We start from the raw sequence: 23284 nt of genomic DNA, 5'->3' as shown, positions 1-23284 counted from the left end.
TATCATCTTTCATGGAAGGACTTAAAGTATGACCTGCCTAATGGCACTGAAAGGGAGGAGGCAATTGATTACTTGGGCCTGGAATGCTAGATTCTGCTGCCCCCTCCTTCTTGTGTAATTAAGTCCACAGACATTTTCCCAGTAATATCTTCAGGCAGGGCCGCTGACAGGGGGTGCTATGGGGACAACTGCCCCAGGTCCGGCCGCTCTGACAGATTGTAGGCAGCTCTACCCCCACAGCATGTATGGCTGTCAGCACCCCTTCAGAAACTGCTGCACTCGGCCACCTGCCCCGTTAACTGCAGCAGGCCATGGGTCCCCACCGCGCGATAGGCGTCGCAACCTGGCATCATCTCACCGCTGCGCCAGTCAGAAAAGAAGGCTGCCATCATGATCTGAAGACCAGCGATGGGAGAGCAGTGTATGGCCGGCTGTCCACCTGCTCACACTCATCTGTGTGTGATGGTAATGAATCTTTTCAATACTAACAGCAGGGAGAGGGGGGCAACAATATCATCCAGTGTGTACACTGTGTATCGTTCATGATGCGCACACCCGCACCTCCTTAACGACCCGCTCCCGTGCCCAGCATATTCGGACGAGGGAGAACGTCATTCCCCCACTGCGTTCTCCCTCCTCATATGCGGCATCGGCAAGTGTGTATGCCAGCGGGATCGCTGTAGGGTGTACGGCCCTTAACATTGGGGAGGGGCCTGCCTATTTTGTCAGTCCCAGGTACCACAGTTTCTGATGGCAGCCCTGTCTTCAGGAAGATGGTCCCCCACATTTAAACAAAAGACTAGAGTCTGCTCTTTAATGCACATGTGTCATCTCCTGAAAAACCACTGGGAAGATGGAGGCCTCTCCCCTGTGGAGCACACGGGGCTGCATTGCTGTTCATGTTGGTACTGTAGCTTATTTTTTTTTACAAATGTATTTTGTGACCATTATGCAGCCTGCATCTCCCTGCCCAGGGGCAAACACAGGATTTTCAAAATGGGGTTTCCAGAGGGGCGGAGCAAAGCACGGAGATGACCACTTAGGTGACCCAGTATATGCCGGGTCAGTTAAAGTATTATAGATAGACCAAATGTATATTAATAATAATAATTTTCTGGTGGGAGGACAGCTTGCTTGACTGCAGATATCTCCAGTTCCTGGAAATAGATTTCTTAGATTTTAATGAAACTAAAAACTAGAGAATCCCACCTACCAAATGGTATTGGGGACTAGGGGATCAGAGTTCAGAAGGCAGAGCAATCTGCCATCGAGTATATAAAACTACATACCAGGTGTGTGGAGCTAAAGCAGTAACCAGCTGCTGGAAGGCTGATATCTCTGGTTCTGGGAACAGTAGAGACAAGCTACTAGTGCCCATCAAAGGGGGAGAGTCCCAGCTTTTGGAATATACCCCCAGAAAAACTCTAAGTCAGAAAGAACTGAAATATTTGACTGGGAAGAGCAATTAACAGGCTTTGAAGTCAGATATCTCAGGTTCCCAAGGGCCGATTTTTAAACTTCTTGTACCCATGGAAAGAGGGGACCCTCAGATTTTAGCCTAGGGTCCTTAGACTCATGGAGGGGTTTCTGGGTACTCAGAAATCCCCCCCTGCATGCGCTACTGCTGCCCCCAGCAGTGGTGAATATTGGGGTTTAAGCAGTTGGGCTACACCACTCCACCCCACACCGTCATGCCCCCTTTTCACCTTTTCACAGTTTAAAGGTTACTTCTGCAGTGGGTTTTCAAAAATAGAGGCACATTGCTGCTATATTATAAAATCACTGAAGTGTTTGCTATAAACCTAAAATTTCCCTATGAGGGTTATTCAATGATTCTTAGTTCAGTATAGTTATTTAAATTACGTCCTGTAAGGGTAATTTAAAGGTTCTGAAAAGGTACTGTACTTATTCTAATGCTTTCTGTCTACTACATTCCTACAGTAATTATAATTATCTATTCTATAGCATTACAGATGTTTCCAAAATGATACATATCTAAATTAGCCTAAATCAGAAACAATGTAAATGATCTCAGTTGGGTATATCACACCTAGATTTAACTTTTTTTAAAAACAGGTTGAACTTGATTGACAAATGTTTTTATTTAACCTCACTTACTTTGTTACTATGTAAATTATTAAATTTTCGGTACTCTTTACCTAGAAGGGCGCCCACGATTTTGATCTTGGGCATCGTAAGGACCAAAAAATCGCATGCGATGCGACCGACGCGATTACCGCGATTTCCCATAGGGAACAATGTTAAATGTCCCAATTGACCCGAGTTTCCATAGGGAACTATGTTAAATGGCCCACAGAGGCCAAATAGGCACCCTGAAGTGTGAAATGCCCCCCCCCCCATATTGTTAACGCCACCCCACGATCAATGTCAACCCGAAGCGTGGCGAGCGCAGCGAGCCCGCGAGGGGAGGTGGTACGCGTCCTACGACCTTTTCATACCCCCACTATCCACGTCGGTGTGGAGTTGAGAATAGAAAGTGTGGCGAGCGCAGCGAGCCACCGAGCCCAAAGCGTGGCGAGCACAGCGAGCCCCGCGAGGGTACGCGGACACCTTCACAGGTATACGCGTCCCCTCGCGGGCTTCACAGGTGTCCGCGTCCACTCGCGGGGCTCGCTGCGCTCGCCGCGCTTCGGGCTCGGTGGCTCGCTGCGCACGCCACACTTTCTATTCTCAACTCCATGCCGACGTGGATAGTGGGGGTATGAAAAGGTCGTAGGACGCGTACCGCCACCCCTCGCGGGCTCGCTGCGCTCGCCACGCTTCGGGTTTACGTTGATCGTGGGGTGGCGTTAACAATTGGGGGGGCCATTTCACACTTCAGGGTGGCTATTTGGCCTCTGTGGGCCTTTTAACATTGTTCCCTATGGGACATTTAACATTGTTCCCTATGGGAAATCGCGGTAATCGCGTCGGTCGCATTGCATGCGATTTTTTGGTACATGCGATGCCCGCGATGGCCGTGATGGGCGCCCTTCTAGGTAAAGAGTACCAAATTTTCTTAATTTGTCATATAAATTTGCAATCTATTAAAGTTAATTTAGAATGATTTTTAGTGGATAGGTGCTGCGGAGGTGAGAGTCAATTGCTACTGGTGCTCATCGCTGTCCAGCAGAAATGGTTGAAATCCCATACAAATATTCCCTAAATCCCAGGATCCCACTGATCCTGGGATTGGCATCCTTATTCATAATATATGGGTAGATTCATATTCATCCACAAGTATTTTGTCATGATCCTGTCTCATGTTTAGTGGTTTACCTCAGTATTGCATTTTCAGTTCAGCATGTAGTCTGCAATCTCTGCAGCATAATCCTGATTAGATACCTGTGAGATTCTAGGCGAGGGTTCTGACAGCTGTAACCCCTTAGCTCCCTGCTAGCAGTGGTTCAGCTTCCTCTATTTGAACTCTCACTGAATTCCTCTGCAAATCAGCTCTTTAGTATCTGGATCCATTCCATATAAATGCATTCCTTGTGCATTTATCGGTGTTATGCAGGCCACACACGCACCGATGCGGGCGGTGCGATGCTGTACGATGGGGTGCGCGCTCCCGCGGCACCTCATCGCACAGTACAAAAAGTATGTGCTGCACATACTTTTTGTACCGGCTTTTTCTAGCACAGCATCGCATCGCATGCACATCGTATGCACAAGGCATACGATGCGATGCTGTGTGTGCTAGTTAAGCCCACAACGCACGCTGGAATCGGTGCGTGTGTGGGCTGCATTAGGCTTCAGTGTTTTACAGCCTACTAGGTCTCTCTCCACTTCAAAGCCTACCTGGAGTACTGACATCACAGGGTCTGATCATCTGCCCAAATCTGTGTCAGCTTGAGTCTCACTGAATCGCCTGTCTCCAGTCACCCATCAACTAAGTATAAATAGAGAGATCTTGGACTCCAAGGCTGTCAGTTCCTCTAATTCATGTTATCCAGCCGCTCCTGCTACTACCTGTGCACCTCCTGCTTCCAGCACCTGTGCACCCCCTGTTACCAGCACCAGTGCACCCCCTGCTACCAGCACTTGTATGCCTCCTGCTACCAGCACCTGAGCTTCATCTGCTTATCCCATATCCATGACTTCCTGCTCCTCTGCACCTGCCGCTGCCAAGCACTAATGCCCACTGTGCTAGCACCTCCTGACATCCAGTCCAGTCCTTCTGGTAAATCTTTCCAGTAGCCAGTCATTATCTTCCTTCAAGTCCGGTCCAGTCTCCCGGTGAATCATTCCAGCCTCCAGTCGTATTCTGCATCCAGCCAGTACAGTCCTATTCAATATATTGTCTCTTCCATTGAACACTAATAACCTGTACAATTCAGTCATACAACTATATATTCATCATTCTGCTTCCAGTACCAACTCCCTGGTGATTCAGTGGTCAGGATATGGCTCTCTCTGCTGAAGCCCGGGTTCGATTCCCAGTCAGGGATTGTTCTCTGTCTCTTTGCCTGTTTTCACCCTCTTGCAGAGACTTCACACATACGCCGGGTTCACAAAACTCATAGCCATGACAGTAGGAACTGACCACATGGACTCATCCGAAAGTGTTTGTCTGACGCGAGACGTCCTAAGCAATATTGCAGGACGCCGGGAGGGTTTGGAGTCGACTCAGCACCAGTTGGCATGGTGTCTTCAGCAGATCTCTTTCCCCAGAGATACTCAGACTAGTATTCACTCCTGACCAACTGCAGTTTTTCTATCAGAGGTTACTACAAGAACTTTTGCCTGATGTTCTTTCTGGGATGCCTGAACTCCTCAGGAGGGCCACCAACCGTGTTGATTCAGTTTTAGCCTATCCGGTTACCAAGGTCACTTTCTCTGTACAAAGAAAAGATGTACATCGGAGCTATTTACGGCCCAAGCTTTCTGAAGCTGAACACCTGCTCCGTAGTGAGTTACTCCTATACCTTTACTGTGGGAACTCTGGTAATTTCATTAAGTATTACATTCTTCGCAAACCAAGACCTAGTGACAAATCTCAAGGGGGGCCCACAGTCTCCAGCCCCAAGTGGTGGCCTGCAGTCTCCAACCCCAAGTAGGGGGCATCTCAGAGTGTCAAGCCCAAGGTGGGGCATTTGAACTTTCAGCACTAGATAGTGCATTAGACTCTATAGCCTTTGAAGAGGAATCTGAAGTACTGGCCCTAGAATATCCAATATTCAGCTTCCAGCAAAAGCAACTGAGTTGCCTACTCAAAGAGAAGTTTGTAACCTGTTAACCCCAGGAGGGGTACTGGAAAAGTTAACTCTAAGAGAGGTCTCCAGAGTTTCAGCCTCAAGCGAAGTATCCAGGGCCGGGTTCCCTGAGGGAATTTTTAAGGCCACAGATGAAAACACAAGCACCTGCTTGCTACTTTCTGTGAGTGTTACCATGTTGATAGTCAGCATGGTCCAGGTCCAAGATGGGCTGACTGAACTTTCAGATTTAGTCCCAGCATGCTCAAGTTTGCCCAGATACATATGTCTGGTTCTCCACCAGTTCCAGAGCCAGTTCAAGTTTGTCTGGACACAATCTGGTCCTGTCCACAGGGCCGCCGAGAGGCAGGGGGGGAGGGTACAATTTACCGGGGCCCGGGACTGTCAGGGGGCCCGGGGACACACACTCACTTTTTTTTTAAAGGCAGCCGGTGTGCGCCGCATGCATACTTGCCAACCCACCGGCATTCTGCTTGACCCTCCTGTTGCCCCGCAAAGCCCCTCTATCCTCCCGGTTTTCGGAGACTGTCGGGGGGCGGGGCTTGCATGATGATGTCAGTCAGCCACCGCAGGGGTTGTGGGTAATGGTGGGCGAGCTGCTGTGTGCAGTGTGCACAGACACCGGAAGCCTGTGCTTCAGGAGCAGAGACAGAGCTTGCAGCCGGGGCTTCCTTGAGGCTGACCCCGCCCACCACACTGGGTTCCGTGCATCAGCCAGGCCAGCTCTTCCTTCCTGCTCCTCCTCTGCTTGTGCTGTGCTTCAACCCCCACCACGCTGACTGCTGGGTCCCTGGAATGAGTACAGCCAGGTAAGTGCTAAGGGAATGGGGGCTGTGAGGGGTATAAAATAGTGTTTGTGTGTGTGTATTAGGTGTAATATGGGGATGCTGTGTTCAATGGTGTTTTGTGCAATGTGCTGGTTACTTAGTGTAATATGGAAGGGGGGAGCTGTGTGATGTACTATGGTGTTCTGTACAATGTCCTTTGTGTACAAGCTGTAATATGGGGAGCATAGTATAATGTATACTATGATGTGTGCAATGTGCTGGGTACTGGGTGTAATATGGGGGGGGGGGCACTCTGTATAATGTACTATGATGTGTGCAATGTGCTGCATGTACTGGGTGATCTGTGTATAATGTACTATGGTGTTGTGTACAATGTGGTTTGTATACAGGGTGTAATATGGGGGGCATAGTATAATGTATACTATGATGTGTGCAATGTGCTGTGTAATATGGGGAGCGGACTTGCCTTCCCTCCTGCATTTTGCGAGCTCCCGCTGCCCTGCAAATTGAAGCGCAGCTGTGTAATGCAGCTGTGACGTCAGTGTGTAGCCCTGCTGTGTAATGCAGCTGTGACGTCAGTGTGTAGCTCTCCTGTGTAATGCAGCTGTGATGTCAGTGTGTAGCCCTCCACTGTAATGCAGCTGTGACGTCAGTGTGTAGCCCTGCTGTGTAATGCAGCTGTGACATCAGTGTGTAGCCCTCCTGTGTAATGCAGCTGTGATGTCAGTGTGTAGCCCTGCTGTGTAATGCAGCTGTGACGTCAGTGTGTAGCCCTCCTGTGTAATGCAGCTGTGATGTCAGTGTGTAGCCCTCCTGTGTAATGCAGCTGTGATGTCAGTGTGTAGCCCTCCGCTGTAATGCAGCTGTGACGTCAGTGTGTAGCCCTGCTGTGTAATGCAGCTGTGACGTCAGTGTGTAGCCCTGCTTTGTAATGCAGCTGTGACGTCAGTGTGTAGCCCTCCTGTGTAATGCAGCTGTGATGTCAGTGTGTAGCCCTCCTGTGTAATGCAGCTGTGATGTCAGTGTGTAGCCCTGCTGTGTAATGCAGCTGTGACGTCAGTGTGTAGCCCTCCTGTGTAATGCAGCTGTGATGTCAGTGTGTAGCCCTCCTGTGTAATGCAGCTGTGATGTCAGTGTGTAGCCCTCCTGTGTAATGCAGCTGTGATGTCAGTGTGTAGCCCTCCGCTGTAATGCAGCTGTGACATCAGTGTGTAGCCCTGCTGTGTAATGCAGCTGTGATGTCAGTGTGTAGCCCTGCTGTGTAATGCAGCTGTGACGTCAGTGTGTAGCCCTCCTGTGTAATGCAGCTGTGACGTCAGTGTGTAGCCCTCCTGTGTAATGCAGCTGTGACGTCAGTGTGTAGCCCTCCTGTGTAATTCAGCTGTGATGTCACTGTGTAGCCCTCCTGTGTAATGCAGCTGTGATGTCAGTGTGTAGCCAGTACTGCGCTTGGTAATTTGGTCCTTACTTGCCACTGCAGGACACACCCCTGAGTGACAGTAGACACGCCCCTTGGGTAGAATGTGATACGCCCCCCATCAACAGCGCACCGCGCAATGCCTTACAGAGCGATCTATAATCTCCCTGAAACTAGTTTTCAAAAGTAGGCAAGTATGCGCACGAGTCACTTGGTCAGCTGATTAATTAGTGGACAAGTCTAGAGCAGGAGAGCGGGTCAGCAGCGCAGCGGCAGCCTGTCACTGTGTGCAGACAGTCCAGAGGTCCACCGCTGCGGAGCTTCTGCAGAGACACTGTGACTGTGTGTCTGCAAAGTGAAGTAGCCTGGGACCGGAAGCTGCAGTGTGCACATTAGAGGGGGAAGTGCTGTGGACTGGAGCCGGAGGAGCTGTCTGCTAACAAACTAAAAGTAAAAACGCTGCCCTGAGAGACTCTCATGTAAGTAAATGTGTCTGCCCCGCCTGGCTTAATACATATCATGTTCCCCCTGGCAAAGCATGTTCCCCCTGGCAGAGAATGTATTCCCTGGCAGAGCATGTATCCCCTGGCAGAGCAGGTAACTCCATGGCAACAAGCATGTATTCCCTGGTAGAGCATGTTCCCCCTGGCAGAGCAAGTAACTCCATGGCAACAAGCATGTGTCCCCTGGCAGAGCATGTATCCTCTGGCAGAGCATGTATCCCCTGGCAGAGCAAGTAACACCATGACAACAAGCATGTATCCCCTGGCAGAGCATGTATCCCCTGGCAGAGCATGTATCCCCTGGCAGAGCATGTTCCCCCTGGCAGAGCATGTAACACCATGGCAACAAGCATGTATTCCCTGGCAGAGCATGTATTCCCTGGCAGAGCATGTATTCCCTGGCAGAGCATGTATTTTGCAATACAGTGTGTGGCATAATGTGTAATGGACATTATGGCATGTGGTATAATTTGTAATGGGTGTGTGACATGTGTAATAGGCATTACAGTGTAAATTTTTGGTGCGCGCCAGTGGCGCGCACTGTCCCTGTTTGCCATGCCCTGATATATATATATATATATATATATATATATATATATATATATATATTGTCAATGCAATTACTGCCATTCAGTAAGCATCCACCTTGGAAGCAGTGGCATAACAACGGGTCCGCAGACCCCGCTTGAGGAAGCCTCTGTGGGGCCCCGGAAGTTGTCGTACCGGGGCCCAGGATTTCTCTTGGCGGCCCTGCCTGTCCATATGTCCGATTCGGTCTTCAACAGTTCCAGAGCCAGTTCAATTGTCTCCATCTGGAGATTCCTTCGGTTCCAGCCGATTCCTCTGTCTATGGATCCCACTCGGTTCCATCTGTAGGTCCAAAGACTCCTCTGGCTCCAGCCTGTTCAAGCTCTTCCAGTTGTAATTCAGTCCCAGCAGACTCTGCTGTCTCTGATCCGGTCCCATGCGAAGTTCCAAAAACTCCACCAGTCCCAGCCTGGACGCAATCTGGTCCCATCCATATGTCTGGTTCTGTCTCCTTTAGTCCCAGTAATTTCCCAGTTTCAGCCTGGTCAGTCTGTTCCAGTTCCAGCCAAGTCTACAGCCTGAAGACCTGATCCGGTCCTGTCCGAAGGTCTAAATTCTTCTACAGTTATGGTCTCTGCAAGTTCTTCCAGGCACAACTCACTTCAATCAAATCGTTCCATCTTTAAATCTCCCCACTGCCCTCACTAATGCTACAGGCAGCTCACGATGTTGCAGGCTCACGGCTGAGCTATGTGATCGGTGCTAAAAGTTCAGATTGCTGTAGCCGGGATCTGGACAATGGGTCTACAGCAAAAAGGTCAACAACCATTAGGTCGACATGCAAAGAGTTGACATGCAAAAAGGTTGACACAAACATTAGGTTGACAGTGTCTAGGTACGACAGTAAAAAGGTTGACATAGGGCTTTTCACTGTTTTTTTTTATCTGACGTGCCGACAAGCGGTATTTCATGCCCTACCATCCACTAGGGCGTGGTGGGAGAATAAAATAGTGTGCCCGAAGCATTGCGAACACAATGAGGGATGCAAGGGGATGCGGTGCACTTGAAACTGTGTCCATGTCAACTGTGTCGTCAGTACTGTCAGCATGCCAGGTTCCAGTCCACACTGCCTGTGTTTCTCCTGCAGTCCTTCTCCTTCTAGGTTGATAGACCATTGCCACTGCAGGGACAGAACAGGGAAGGGCAGGTGGTAGGGCGCAGCCTTGTGCATTGTGTGGTGCATCGCATGATATCACTAAACTCAGTACTAAGGGGAGTGGACAGGTGACCATGCCCAGGGAGGTTACTGAATGGGGGTCTAAATAATTCCAGGAATGCCCCCCTTGCCTAATTGTATTATTTTCATTGATTATTAACCCTCTTTTGATTATTTATTTAGAATAAGTCACTTTGACATTTTCTATTTCTTCATTATATACTGTATACATTTTTTTTACAGAACCAAATAAGCAACCAAGTGCCTCCTCTAGGCACGTACCTAATGGGAAATTGGCCACTGCCAGGCACTGCACTGTAGCAGCCATGCTGACAGCCCCTGAATCCCTCAGAGCCTTGGTTCACTATGATCCCCTTTTTACCATCCCTGGCTGAATGCGGGCTGGGCTGATCACACTGCTTGCAACCTGCTCTGGTTTTCCACTGGCTGAGGAGCATGATAGTGCCCCCCCAAATCTGTGTTACTTTTTAAAACATACATTTACATCCTGCAATTAGGCCATGGCCCCAAATATTACCTGAACCTGCCACAGCTCTCTACACCCATGATTAGTACTAACATCTTGTACTAACACTGCTTACTTACTTTTGCTTAAAAAAAAAGATTTTTACTAAGTACGTACACATTGTATTCAGTGTATATTTACATATGTTTATATGTACAATTCAATTAATTTATTTGTGTATTATATTGTTTTTTATTGTATGTGCAGATTATTCATATAGGTATCACATTGACTAACTGAATATAAAATATGTTATTACCACACATCAGCGATTTTTCTTTTGTATATTTTCCTTTTTTATGAGATCAGCAACACCTCCAATTTCATCTTAACAATAATTGTGTATTAATTTATTATTGTAGTAATGGATATACATCATGGGTTGATTTTTTTTTTTTTTGTAAAGGCATAATCTACTGAAAGATGGGTGAGCCAAGAAATCAGTCCAGGTCGTTTTCCTGGAATAACCTTATCTGCCAAGTTAAAACACATCCTTAATTATATAATAACCTGAGGTCTCTACTACACTATAGCTACAAAACAATAGTTACATAAGTATCTGTTACATAAACATCACTCCTTATGCTGTATACATTGTAGACATATTAAACTGGATACAAATGATTTTCATTACATACAGTCATTGCAAAAGTATGGGGTGGGTCCATAAGGATGCGATTCAGCATGAATTGCATAATCATCCTGTCCACTTTGTGGGCTTTAGCACAGGGAGGCATTGTGGGAGTAGGGGGGGTTAGCCGGGATGCGGGACACTTGCCCACTTTTCTAGAAGGTGCCACACTATTTTCAAGAGACCCTGGTAATTCCGGGAGAGTAGGCAAGTATGAAATAATGTCAGTTCTAATTTATTAACTGCATGAGATCTATGAAAAGTACAGGGTACTGTAAACAGGCTTACTGTATATAAATTAGATGACCTGTATGAGTTAAAACTCAGCAAAACAATTATAAAGTAAACTGTAAAGAAGGGTGCAGACTGACTGGATGTATGGTAAGCGTTATTATGAGCAAATTCTGCCCAGGGCGAGAGTTCAAACCAATAATCTTGTGATGAGGTGAGATAAAGGCCTCCAGATCCTGATTCACCCACTTGTTCTAACCATTGGTATGGGGATGGTAGGCCTTAGAAAATCTGAGATTCACCCAGAAAGCTGCGCACATTGCTTTCCAGAAATGGGCCATGAATTGGACAAGGTGATCTCTGCAGGCAAGCCATGTAAATATATGGGAGATAAAAAGTTGAGCTAACATGGAGGCGCTGGCTGAACCTTCAGTGGAACAAAGTGAGCAATTTTCGAAAATCCGTCGATGACAACCCAAACTGTGAATCCATTACAAGAGGGAAGATCCGTGATAAAGTCCATGGACAAATGTGTTCAATGATGTAATGGTACAGGAAGAGGAAGAAGTTTCCCTGACTGGGATTGACGAGAAAGTTTGTGTTGTGTTTAAACTGGACAAGATGACACAAAACCCTGAATATCTTTTCTCATAGTTGATCACAAATAGCTTCTCCGTAGGAAATCAAAGGTTTTATTAACTCCTAGATGTCTTGAAAATTTGGAATGAGGTGCCCAATAAAGTCATTTCTTTTGAAGACTAGGAGGTACATAGGTTTAGCCCTTTGTAGGTGTGATAATTTTAGTAACAGCAAACATGGTTGGGTCGAGAATACGTCATGGGTGGTTCTCCTCCTCTACTGAGGAAAAAAGAATGTGATAGGGAATCAGCTTTTATGTTTTGAGGACCTGGGTGGAAGATAAGATTGAAATAAAAACGAGTAAAAAACATAACCTATCTGGCGAGTTGAGGACATTGGGCATTTCTCAAATAAAGCAGGTTTTATGGTCTGTATAGATGGTGATCGGAAACTGAGCCTCAAGAAGGTATCACCTCAAGAAGGTATCACCATTCCCCTATTGCTCATTTAATTGCTAAAAGCTCTTTTTCCTCTTTGGCATAATTCCTTTCGGTGAGTAGGAACTTCCGAGAGAAAAACTTGCATGGATGCATGGTCCCATTCTCGTATCTCTGAGAAAGAATTGCTCCCACCGCTTCAAACGAGGCATCCACTTCTAAAATAAATGGCCAAGATACAGATGGAGCTGGGCTTGTCTTTGCGATGGCGATGCCAGCCGCCATCCCCCGCCACCCACCATCTGTAGCTGCGAAAGAGGACGTGCGCGCACGAGATGCACGCGCGTCCCCTTTCGCACGCATCCCCGCCGGCTTGTCGGCAGTCACCCGGGGTCCCCACCGCCTCCCCGCACCTGCCCCCTAACCCTGTCCATCTCCCTGAAATGGAGACGGTCAGGGTCCCGTCGCCCCGCCACGCGGAAACTGAGACGCGTGTGAGACGCACGCGCGTCTCAGTCAGATGGAGAGCCGGGCTGCTGGCGGATCGCCAGCGGAGACAGTCTGGCAATTCGCCAGCAAGAGGGAGCCCAGCTCCATCTGTACATTAGGTTGATGAAGGACTGGAGCAGAAACAAAGGCCTGTTTTAGCAGATGAAATATGGATAAACCCTCTGGTGACCAAATAACAGAGATGGCCCTTTTCTTCGTTAGGGCGGTGATGGGAGCCACAATGGTTGAAAACCCACGGATTTCTGGTAGTAATTAGCGAAGCCCAAGAATCGCTGTATTGTTCTCTTATGGAATGCACCGCCGGCCCATGCCGCCCTCACCCTCTGTTCACAAGGATGTGTGCAGGCACCCAGCAAACAGTTTGTTTGTCTTCGCCGCACACATCCACCGCATGCACATGCGCAGAAATGCGCATGCACAATGCGAAAATATCGGCCCCGTACGAACGCACAAGGCTGTGCGAACAGACCAGAATAAGGTCCTTAGACTCATAGGCGGAGACCAGTTTAAAATGGCTTGGATCTTTTCTGGATCCATCTGTAGACTCTCAACAGATATTATATACCCTAGGAATGGAACTTAAGATTCAAACATTTCTAGAGCTTGCAATACAATGTTTTTGCAAAGTCTTCGCAGAACCTCTTTTACTAAGTTGGGTCCGATGTTTGAATAATAGCATAGTATAGAGATACAGCATGATATGGTAGCACATCTTTCATCCCTCCTTCCCATCATTCCTTTCCCTTTTGGTTCTTCTAATCTTCCTTCATGTGAGGAAGACTCTTGACCTATATATATATGTAGATGATTCTGGTTGCATATGCTCCTTGATGCATATGTCCAGTCTATAATGAGGGGAGCACTGTGACTCCCATATCCAGCGTCTCAAAACGCTCAGACCGGCACCTTGAGATGAGACAGTCTGGACTTATGTGGGCTGGAGATCGTACCAGAGAGCTGGAAATATTAAGTGAAGTATATATATATATGTATACCATGGCAATGGGGAGTATTAAAATAATAAATAACAAATAAATAATAATAAAAAATAAATAATAATACAAAATATAGGGGCGTGGCCTAGCGGCGAATGGAGTAGGACGTGTGCCTGCACTGCTCCTGACCCAAAATCCTGCTTTAATCCTGTGTCGGTGGGGAAGAGCCTCTCGGAGGTAGGCATCGCTGGTACCTGCTCCCCTGCATACGCTGACCTCAAGGAGGGACCCCTGTGCCGCCGGAGCTGCCCTGTGTAGGACGCCGGAGAGACTCCCCTGTCTGCACCACGCTGCTGGCGCCATTTTGGAAGCGGGGGAAGACGAGCGCTGGACTGCTGATTGCTGGGCGGCATCGCACGGTGGAAAAAACCCGGTGACCCCGCTGTGCCCGCTGACATCAGGCCCCCCTCGCTGGCGAGGGAGCGGGAGACAGACGACCCCTGAGCCGGGCTGACGGAAGCCTGCAGCCTCCGCGTGCGTCCGGACTGGTACCCGCCGGCTGTGAGACACCAGCGCTGACGGGCTCCCTCACGGTCCCAGAATCCCTCCTGCAAGGCTGCCAACACCTGTGGAGCGGACTGGAGGGGAAGCGCCGACTGCTCCACCTGCTGCCTGCGATCTCCTGGCCAGCTTCCACGGACTGAAGGACTTGCCAAATAGTGAGTACCTGCCGCCATTCTGGAGGCACCCCACCTGCTGAGACTGTGCTATTTAGGGGCCTGAGACCACTATAAGATTGGCCTTTTGAGTTGGGGGAACAGAGAGGAGTGTAGTGATTGACCCCACTGTCCCAGAACTCCTTGCCTACCTGCTGCCATCTGCAAGTGAAAAGCTCCTGCCAAATAGTGAGCTGCCCCCACCATCTTGGGACAAGGACGCTGCAGTACCCCTGCTCTGCCTGTGCTACCTGTTGGTGCACAGGACAACACTGATAATTCCCCCATATAAATGGTTGTTAGCTTGGGGCTGTAGGTGGGATGTGCTGCCTTGCTTCACAAAGTTGATTGAGCCTAACACCCGTCCTACTACTGTGCTCTGCTCGTGTGGCGGCCTGTCACAATTGCTACTGAGGAACACACGCATTATCTTATACTCCTCTAAAGTGGACCTATAATCGTGTACCCATTGCTGAGACTTTGACTGTGGTGCGACCCTAAACTCTGTTATTCTAGACACCTGATAAATAGAACCCTGCTGCTGACAACCCCTCTGTTAGTGATAGGAAACAGCTGTAGCTATCCCTATTTGGGAGTCCTCCTGTTGTTCTATGGGCCGAAAGACCGGCTCTACTGCTGCGGCACGGCTGGCCAAGTTTGCTAGAGAGGAGCGAGCGCCAGCCCCCCTCCCTCTGCTGCGCCCTCCCCGCCTGGTGTACCGGACTCCCCTGGGCCCTCCTCCCCTGAAACCAGGATGGCGGAACCCGCTGAAGTGACTCTGGCACAACTCCTACAAGCCATTACTGACTCGGAGAAACGCCTGACTGGTATGGTAGCGGAGGTAAAAATCGACATATCCTTTATACGTCAGGACATGCAGAAATTGAGGGACCGGGTAGAGGAGACTGAGACCCGGATCTCTACGTTAGAAGATACCACTGCACCTATCCCTAACCGCCTCTCCGCACTGGAATCACAAATGTCTACATGTCAACAAAAGTTGACTGATATGGAGGGGAGGCTTAGGAGAAATAATGTGCGCTTTGTGGGGCTTCCTGAGAAGGCGGAGGGCGCAAACCCGGAATCCTTCCTCGAATCCTGGATGGTGTCCCTGTTTGGGAAGGATGCATTCACTCCCCAATTTGCAGTGGAAAGAGCGCATAGGGTCCCCACGCGTCCACTACCCCCTGGCGCACCACCGCGTACGTTTATTGCGAAGTTCCTTCACTATAAAGATCGGGACGCTGTTCTCAGATTGGCAAGGGTGAAGGGCCCCCTTGAATATGAGGGCCAACGTGTGGCAGCTTTCCAGGACTTTTCAGTTGAGGTCCAGAAATCCCGGTCACAGCTTACTGGTGTTAAGCAGCGGCTACGTTCTCTGCAGCTGAAGTACTCCATGCTCTACCCTGCACGACTGCGAGTGGTCGCTGGCACTCGTACCCATTTCTTTGACTCTCCACAGGCAGCCTCGACGTGGATGGACACACAACCGGCCCCCCGGGAACTCCCTCCCTAAACTGCTTGAGTCTCCTGCTATACGGGGAAGTAAATAACCTGTGTGGGATAATTCGTTATGTTATAATGCCTTCACCTTTAATGCTATGTGGGGACATACTCTCACAGACATGTTTCCCTTATGAGAGGTTTACTCCCCCCCCTGACCAAATATCTTGTGGTCAGGATCACCATGTTCTATAGGCCATAGTAATAGTTGCCCCTTAGGGGTTTATTGTTCTTTTTTTTTCTAGTAGAACGACTCCTTAGAGGGGTCATACAGGGTTTATTGTTAGGGGAAAAGTATACCTATGTTCGGGCGAGTATGCCGGGAGGGGGCGGGGTGTTGTTGTTTTCTTTATGTTATGTTAGATTTTCTTACTTTTATTGAAATGTGTGCACTACTCCTATATATGTTCTTTTGGGTGGCATGTGGGCTGCGGGGAACTGCTCATTCCAGACTAATAATGTGCTATTTACTCCTGTCTTTTCCTTCCCCCCCTGACATAAAATGGTGAATGTTATAGGATGGAATGTCAGGGGTCTTAATGACCGAGTCAAACGCACATTGGTATTGAATCAACTTAAGACCCATTCCCCTGGTATTGTATGTCTTTTTGAAACTCACCTTGTGGGCAGTCGTGTATTAGCTCTTAAAAAAGCCTGGGTGGGGTGGACCTTCCACTCCGTCTTTCACCCTAATTCTAGAGGTGTCTCAGTTCTAATACATAAGAATATGGGCTTCAGATGCCAAAAGGTCCAAATAGACCCCAGGGGCTGTTATGTATTCCTGGCGGGTACCCTGCATGATTCCCCTGTCGTATTGTTAGCTATATATAACCCTCCTCCCTATCAACCCACAATAATTAATAAAGCGTGTACTTTTATGCAGGACTTTCCCTCACACCCAGCTATTTGCATTGGAGACTTCAACGCTGTTATGGATGAGTCTCTGGATAGATGGAGGCCTGCCCCCGGCGGTGGACGGAGTGGGGCTACGCCCTTCGCTCGTCTCATTGCTGAGGTGGGTCTGGTGGATGTTTGGAGGCTTAGGTTCCCATCGGCCAATTGCTACTCCTGCTTCTCAAGCACACATAGAGTCTTCTCTCGTATTGATATGGCCCTGATCTCTAGACGGCTGATCCCGTCTGTGACCGCCACTGAGTATTTACCCCGGGGCATTTCGGACCATTCCCCTGTATATCTGTCGGTGGAGTTGGAATGCCCTAGGGGAGCGAAATTTTGGCGCTTTAACCCTTTTTGGCTGACGCAGATGGGAGCAGCTTCCGAATTGCTGGCGATGTGGGAGGAGTTTTTTGCTAATAACCCTATGGAAGAGAACGCCTCGTTGGTGTGGGATACATTTAAGGCGTTCCTTCGGGGGTCACTGATTACCCGTGTTGCACAGCTGAAAGTTTTCAGCCGCAGGGCTGAGGTGGAACTGGAGAGGCAGAGTGCAGAGCTGGAACAAAGATACCAGGCCTCCGGGCTTGAGGTAGACCGTGTGGAATGGCTTGTAGTCCATAAACAATGGAATGAGCTGTTACTAGACAAATCTAAGAGGCGCCTACTGTTTCAGTCCCACGATTACTATACTCAGGGTGATAGATCTGGTAAATTCCTGGCTTACCTGGCTAGGGAGAACCTTCCCCCTACCATTGTGCACAGCGTGCGGCAAGAGGATGGCGTAATAAGCACTGGGACCCTACCAGTTGCAAACTCCTTTTATAATCATTTTAAGGAAGTATATAGATCACGGGTAGCTTACACCTCTGTAGAGTTGACCGAATATCTGAATACTGTCACCATCCCTAGTTTAAGTGCTGACTCTAGAAGTTTCCTGGATGCTCCCTTTACGCTAGAGGAGGTGGAGGGGGCAATTAAAGCCTTCCCCAACTCTAAGGCCCCAGGAGTGGATGGACTCCCTATTGAAGTTTACAAAACCCATATAACCTTCTTTGCCCCCAGACTATTGTCCCTTTATAATAGCTTGCTGGAACAGGGCTCACTGCCTCCCTCTATGGCGGAGGCACTGATAGTCCTCATTCTGAAGCCTGGTAAGGACCCACTGTCCCTTGACGCGTACCGACCCATATCCTTGTTATCTACCGATATTAAAATATTGGCTAAACTACTGGCTATACGTCTAAACGCGGTTGTATTGGAATTGGTACATCCCGATCAAACTGGCTTTATGCCTGGTAGATCAACGACCCTCAATCTACGACGCCTCTTCACCTACATACAGTGGGCTAGAGAAGGCATGGATGACGCGGTCATAGTCTCACTGGACGCGGCCCGTGCATTTGACTCCGTAGAGTGGGCCTATTTATGGGATGTCCTGGTTAAGTTTGGAGTTGGTCCGAACTACTTAGCGTGGATTAAGCTATTGTATTCTGGCCCGGCCGCCCGGATAGTGGTTAATGGTTTCACCACAGCCTCCTTTGACCTGGGAAGGGGGACCAGACAGGGGTGCCCTCTGTCCCCCCTACTATTTGCTCTTGCGGTGGAACCATTGGCCTGCTATATAAGAGCCTCCCCACTGATCAGGGGTTTTGGGATCGGGAACAGTGAGGAAAAAATTGGGCTATATGCTGATGATATGATTCTATACCTAACTAACATGTCCTCCTCCCTCCCAGCACTCCTTGCTTTAATGAAGGAATACGCCCGGTTCTCCGGGGTGGGGATAAACTGGGATAAATCAGTAGTATTCCCTTTGCTCCCTACCACACAACAGCCTGAGTCATACAACTATCCCCTTCGATGGTGTACACAGTTTAAATATTTGGGTATACAGGTCTCCCACTCCCCCTCTGATTTCATAGCTTTGAATTTATCCCCGCAGATTGCTTCGTTGCGCCAGAGAGCTCGTGTCTGGCAAACGCTTCCGCTATCGGTCACTGGCAGAGTGAACCTCATAAAAATGACTGTTCAACCCAAATTCCTATATATCCTTCAAAATTCCCCAATATATATTCCAATCTCCCAGTTCAAACTTATCCTACAACATATTGTCCTGCTCCCCTATATGGAGGAATAAGGACTTCCCTGAACTCTATAAACTAAAGGCTGGGGCGGAATGGGTACCTTTCGGGGTCTCTGAGCTCGGACACCTTTTTTCAGGATGGGATACTGTATTCTTTTGAACAAATGATGTCTAAGTATGAAATACCACGCCAACACTTTTATAAATATCTCCAGCTCAGACACGCAATAAGTGCGCAGTGGAGGGGGAATGTACCTGAACTTGTGGAAAGCCCAGTCCATGGAATGATTCGTAAGCTCCCGGATCGGAGCAGGGTCTCAGCTCTGTACTCTCCTCTCCTTACCTTCTCTGGCACGGATCAGCTGAACGCTCTAAGAGCTAGGTGGGTGGTGGACATAGGACCTATTGAGGACGAAGATTGGTCCCACATACTGAGCTCCCCTAGGGATGCCACAGCGTCTGCCAGGTTCCAACAGATCCAGTGGTATATCCTGCACCGAGTCTACTGGACCCCCCATCGGCTAATGCAGATGGGTGGCACTGGGTCGGACGCCTGTCCTAAATGTCAGGAGCCTGGCGCAGACTTTTGGCATCTGTTGTGGCACTGCCCGTGGGTATACTCCTTTTGGGAAACTGTCCTGGCTAATATCCGGGATACGGGTATGCAGACCCCACTCAATGATTCCCGCATTTGTATTTTTGGCCTGGAATTGGAGGAGCTACTTTCTAGGCACCAGAGGATATATGTAAATAACCTTCTTACCCTGGCCCGTGTATGCATTGCTAGAGCCTGGATGAGCCCCGCAGCCCCATCCTCCAATATGTGGGTTGCACTTGTGAATACCACTATATCGCACGAGCGATTTATGTACACTAAACGGAACTGCCTGGGGAAATTCGGTAAGGTATGGGGCCAGTGGCAGGCTTCTGCATTGTATTTACAAGACCCCAGCACGTAATTCATTAGTGCTACTTATTTGTGTAATAAAGATAGCCTAAAGTCTATGACCAGGACCAGCTCACATGCCCCCAGGAACGCACTCCCCAATCTACCTATACCCTGTAATCACAAATGTCTATGAACCTGCTAATTAATACTAGATGGTAAATGTATATAAGCGACTATAACATGATACATTATCTCTTGAATGATGCAGCACACATCTAATGTTTAATTGTCTTTATTGTTAATTATTTATTTTAATTTCCATTTTTTCTTTCTTTTTATTTATTTTTCTTTTATATGTTAGTAAATTCAATGTATAAATTGTATGTGTAAACTTGAAAATTCAATAAAAACACATGATTTAAAAAAAAATAATACAAAATATATATTTTATATATAAAAAAATCGATTACAACCATTTGGAATAGTAATAAGTTTTATATATAATCTGTGTATCTAAAATATAAAAAAATATATGGGTATGGAAATTTATCAAAGAATAAATGTACCTAAGAGGTTTCCTTCTGTATACATTATGTGTATATATTTCTTATTGTTTCTTTATATATAAATTTTCAGGTACTTGTTTCCTATCTGGGCGCCTGCTAAGTTAATTGCGCACCATGCTATTCTCCGTAGAGAAATCTGATCGCATCTCATCGTACACATACACGATATTGAACGATGCGATGCGATGCGATGCGATCCGATTCGATTTCCCATAGGAAACAATGTTAAATGGATCAATTTACCCAAATCAACATAGGGAAGAATGGTAAATGGGCCAGAAACCCCAAAAAAACCCACAGAGCAGTGGAATGTCCCCCCAAAAGTAGTTGACGCCACCCCGCCATCAACGTGAACCCGAAGTGTGGCGAGCGTAGCGAGCCCGCGAGGGGCGGCGGTACGCGTCCTCCGACCTTTTCATGCCCTACTATCCACTAGGGCGTGGAGTGAGAATAGAATAGTGTGGCGAGCGCAGCGAGCCACCGAGCCCGAAGCGTGGCGAGCGCAGCGAGCCCCGCGAGGGGACGCGGATACCTTCACAGGTAAACGCGTCCCTTCGCGGGCTTCCCAGGTGTCCGCGTCGCCATGGACACCTGGGAAGCCCGCGAGGGGACGCGTATAACTGTGAAGGTATCCGCGTCCCCTCGCGGGGCTCGCTGCGCTCGCCACGCTTCGGGCTCGGTGGCTCGCTGCGCTCGCCACACTATTACTATAAGTGACAGGCGGCCGGGAGTCTGACAGCGCAGCGGCAGCACGGGAGCTCCGGCGTACTAACGCCGGAGCAGAGGTGAGGGGAGGGGGGGGGGAGGCTTACAAATACACAGCGCCGCAGGACAGGTACCTTCCCCCCCCCCCCCCGGCACCGGGGCGCCCCCACCCCGACTCGCCTGGGGCGCTCCGGTGCCTTGCACCGGCCCTGAATAGAACTATATATGATATATGATGATGTAAGTAAAAGGTTAAAAAGCAGCCTCACACCTGAGACAATTACAATGATTTGACATGGTCAAGGCTCCTGCAAGACACACCTGTGTATTTTATTTCTGAACCAATAAAAAAACGAACGTATTTTCATATACGTAGGCGAGAGTGCCGCACTGCACAGGACTTGTCTCCTGCTTAATAAATCAATAGGCTGTAGCCAATAATTTGCAAATTATTGGCAACAGCCTATTGATTTATTAAGCAGGAGACAAGTCCCATGCAGTGCGGCACTCTCGCCTACATATATTTATATATATATATATATATATATATATATATACATTTTTTTAATGTAATTAAAAATAAATTGTATTTGATTAATTCTTTTGAAACAGTCTCCATGCTTTTGCTACACATGTGTTCCCCTCCATGGTGTATTGGATATTGATTTTTTATTAATTAGCGCAGCCTTCACATTCCCATTGGTTAGCCTGCATTTTGCTGTGCGAGTTCCGAGTCCAGGATATCTTTCTGGCCCCGGACTTGACACAATCATCTTTTTGCACTGACACTAGTGCAAATTTTGAAGACTGCTGCTCACTATTACTATTACTATAATTAATTATTATAGAATTGTCAATTTATTTTTAAGGGGTCATTAGTGCCTAAAGTCCACCACCGATCCTTTTAGTGGTAATATATTTATCGTGTGCCGCCATCAATGCTAAGTATGTTACTCCGGTCAAAGAGTCCTGGATGTGCACCGGCCTTTTGGAGTGCTTCTCCAACTCGTGTGGATATATATATATATATATATATAACACACACACATCACTCCTACCTTTTAAGTAGCAGTGCAGTCTGGCTGGGTGGGCCAGAAAATGCAGCAGCTTCTCCTCTCCCTGCAGACAGTCAGCAGGATCTGCCTGTCAACTCTAGCTCCACCCCCAGAGTCCCATGTAGCCCCACCCCCAAGTTGTGTCCCGCAAAGCGTAGCCCCCATGCAGCCCCATGTGTGTGTGTGTAGCATCTCCTTCCTGTTGTTCCGTTCGGCTGAGAGGCGACTCGGGGAGGGGACTGAAGATGAATCATCATAGTTAATGTACTGAGTGGCACGGGGGCATGCTTTGGGCCCCCCAGATCGGCGGGGACCGGGACAACTGTCCCCCTTGACCCCCACCTGTCGCCGGGCCTGAAAGCGCCCCTCAGAGAGCAGAGTGGCCACCTAGGTGAGTACGCCATGCCGCGTGAGTCACGGCGGACCCTGCAGGTTTTTTTAAAGGGGAATTAACTTACAAGGCATGGTTATGCCTTGTAAGTTAATTCCTCTTTAAAAAAACATCCGTGTTCAGCCGGCATCCCGCACTGCTGCCGTACTAGGGCAGCATTACTTTCGGCCCTAAGTCTTCATCTCATTTAGTGTATGATTCCTTGTCAGAACATGTTATGCTTAATTTCTGTAAAATTCAATTGTACAAACATTCAGAATTGATCGCAAATCACGTTTTTCTAAAATGGACAAAATCATGTTATGCTACAGGAGGGAAATGCGGATTACAAGCCTCTAGCGGTCGTGTGGTAACTATTACCTCTTCGAAGCTAACTTTCTCTAACCAGACAACAAATATTTGGTACTATCAGTTCCCAAAGGTGGCAAAATAGGAGCAGGACTTATAGTACCATCATTCACGACTATTGGTCTGGTCCACTGCATATTCCATTGTTTACTATTGCTCCCATCCCACACCTGTTTTCATTATTACCATTATTATCATTATTTTTGTGATTAATATTATTTTCTTATTAATTGTCTAGTGTGTCAATAAAATATTTTTTACTGTGAACTTTCCAAGCGCTACTTTATCTTTGTCCACATTTATCTTTTCTGTGGGACTGACTCCCCCACTTCTCAGTGGCTGCTTTTGGCTACACACCTCTGGCAGCACCGGCTAACGCTACCAACAGTAGGTAGACTTTCTTCAGGAGGGGCAATTGTGTAAAGAGAGTTATATTTGAATTAGTTCATTTGTTTCGGTGTTCGATAAATACTGCCTGCTTTATTTCTACACGCCAATTTATATTTAATTTTGAACACACCCCAACCAAATCTAACTCTCTGCACATGTTACATCTGCCCCACCCGCAGTGCACATGGTTTTGTCTATGTGAGAAAGAATGTGCTTTGCGATCC

This window comes from Crinia signifera, chromosome 1, assembly GCF_055691185.1.
Source record: "Crinia signifera chromosome 1, ASM5569118v1, whole genome shotgun sequence".
Lineage (NCBI taxonomy): Eukaryota > Metazoa > Chordata > Amphibia > Anura > Myobatrachidae > Crinia > Crinia signifera.
Note: the sequence above shows the minus strand (reverse complement) of the source record.